Here is a 2,927-nt window from a genome sequence, read left to right as displayed (position 1 = left end):
GGGGGGCAAGGAGGAGCATTTGGGGGGATATTGGGTAGGGACAAGGAAGGACGCCGGAGGGGACAACAGCAGGACAAGAGGAGCACTTGGGGAGGACACTGGGGGGCATGGAGGAGACACGGAGGGACACTTGAGGGGACGCTGAGTGGGGACAAGGACGGACACTGGGGAGCGCCTGGGGACACTGGGGAGACAGGGAGGGACATGGCAGGGACACTCGGAGCAACATCAAGACATGTGAAGGGACACTTAGGGGGGGACGCTGGGGGCCAGGGAGGGACATTTGGGGGGGACACAAGGGGCAACACAGGGAGAAACATCAGGGGACAAGGAGGGACACTGGGGAGGACATTAGGGGGGCAAGGAGGTACACTAGAGGAGACACTGGGGAGGGACACCAAGGAGAAAAGGGGGAGCACCGGGCTCAAAATAGGCTCAGCAGCAGTACCCCACAGCCCAATGCCTCTGCCCCCCTCTTCTGCCCTCTTTGCTCCCCACCAGGTGCTTTGGGGACATCAGCTCAGCCCTCGCACGTGTGTGGCGGGGGTCACAAATAACAGGCTGTCCCCTTTTTGGGGACTGACACACAACTCTTTGTGAGGGGACAGAGCAGGGACATAGAACAGTGACAATCAGCCATCCTTTCCCAGCTGGGTGACTGGTCGGCTGTTCATGGGAGATTAAATGTAGCCACTATCATCATCTTGCCCGTAGGATTTAGATGATGTTTTCCCCCTTATTTCTTAAAAACACGCGGGCGCAGCCGCCTGGTGCCCACCGACACACTGTGCGGTCCTCGGAGGTGAACCCCGGCACCTCCAAACCCCCCAGTGCTTCCGCAGGGCATTAAAATACACAGCGAGCACCTGTCTGTAACCTCGACGTGCCCTGGATGCCCAGGGTCATGAAAACCACCGGCCAGGGACACACGGAAGTATACATAAAAACAGATATAGGTACGTAAATACAAATAAATATAAATATAGAAATAGAAATAACAGAAATAGTAGAAACAGAAATAATTAGAAATATTTGATGCCCCCTCCCTGACATACACACGTACTACGTGAGGGTGCGGCGTGTCCCTGTCCCAGGAGGAGGCCCTCAGCCCCCTGATGCTTTCCCACTGGTGGAAGGGCCGCCGGGGGCATCCCCTTGTGCCTCCCTCCCTGGTGCCCCTCTTTCACGTGCCCCGCTTCATTTGGGGAGCGGGAAAGGTTCGCAGGACATGCAAACCACTTGATTTCATTAAGAGCAAAGAGCTCCTAATTGTGGAGAGGAATAACCACCCTCCCACCTCCCCTGGGTTTTTTTTTTTTGCTTAAGACCTAATGAATACATCGCTTTCCATCCCGTATGGAGCGCAGGGGCGGTGAGCTCTGGTGGCCTCTGTGCAACGCTTTGACCGGCCGAAGGACCTCTCATTTTTCCTAGCCGGGAATAAACCGCCGTCGCTGGCTGCCTGCACGTAGGCAACCCAGGTGCGTGCAGATAAGGCACCATCTGCTTTTATTTGCATCCAAGTTTTTAACTGTCAGAAGCGGCTCTCCCGTACGCCAGGCTCTGAGGGGAGACGATGAGGCGGGGGGCGGTGTAAGCATCGGCCCCGAACCCCCGGGGTTGGCACAGCACCGCAGGCTGACCGCAAAGCCTCCAGCCTTAAAAAGTAGGCAGCCATTATCAGGGCAGTGCAGTGACGGGGAGGCAAGAGAGGGGGGGAGGCAGGGAGGGAGAAGGGCAGATGCTTTACCTAACTTTAGCCAGCTGAAAATTAGGGGTCTAATCTCAGCTGGTCACCTGGGCAGCTCCTGCAGCCAACTGGGGCTGCTCAGCCTCCTCCAGCGGGTGCCGCTGCTGGCAGGCAAACACCTTCTCCCCTATACGTGGGGGCTCTGACCCTTTCATCCAGACTAGCTCCCTAATTTTTAGCCAGTCAAAACAGGGGGAAGATCCCGTGCCCCCAAGTGACTCGGTGGAGGGAAGGCATACAGGTGATCACAGACCATCATGCTCCTGCTGGTCTTGCGCAGGGGGGGGAACCCGGTCAAAGTAACCCCTAAGCGCCCCACTTGATATTGGAAAGCACCCCTTGAACCCTGCACTGTTATGCCGATGCATCCTTAACGTGAGCTGGCCAGGATTGAGAGGGGTTTTCTGGCCTCTGGTGGGATGCCGGGGCTGGAGGCGGGATGCAGATGCTGCAGGGCAATGCAAGCCCCGCTGCCTCTGGGAAGTGGGGTCCAGCACCCCACTGCAGGCAGCATGGGGGAGCTTATACAGAAGGAAAAATTATTCCCATGGGCCACCCAGTCCCCCGTGCCCAGCTTGGACCCATGCCTGTATTTTTGGCCACAGGAACCTGCCACCATGCCCAGGGTGGGGTCGGTTACCCCCTGCACCCCCTTTTCTCCTCAAGGAGAGCTACCCAACTGATCCAAGCCTCCTGTGCCTCCCATTTCTGGCATTAGGCAGCAGAGATTGGGAAATACTTTTTCTCCAATGAACCCCAGAAGACAGAGCGTGGCAGAAGAATCCTCTCCGTAATCCCATTTACCTTCCCCTCCCTCTCCGTGCTGCATTCAGCTGGACCCTGTGGGGATTTATGCACTTCCAGCTGCGGATTTCATCTTAAATGGTCAAACTGCGCCCATTGCGGACGTGCTATGGATCCGCCGAGTAACAGCCCCTGCCTTGTAGGGGCAGGACAGCTGTTTGTTGGCATCCGAGTGCACCGAGGCAGTTCTGGCAACTAATGCCAGCGACATTTTATTTCACCTGGTTTCCATTTTCAAAGAGGCTAAAAATCTCCAGCAGTGGGACTTGGCCTTGCTGGTACTCAGATCCAAGTGCTTCAGTGCTTTTTTAGTGGCAAAAACAGGGAAGTTAGCTGATTTTCCAGCTGTGCTCATCAGAGCTTCAGCCCCGAG

This window comes from Aptenodytes forsteri, unplaced genomic scaffold (assembly GCF_000699145.1).
Source record: "Aptenodytes forsteri isolate BGI_AS27 unplaced genomic scaffold, ASM69914v1 Scaffold284, whole genome shotgun sequence".
Classification (NCBI taxonomy): Eukaryota; Metazoa; Chordata; class Aves; order Sphenisciformes; family Spheniscidae; genus Aptenodytes; species Aptenodytes forsteri.
Note: the sequence above shows the minus strand (reverse complement) of the source record.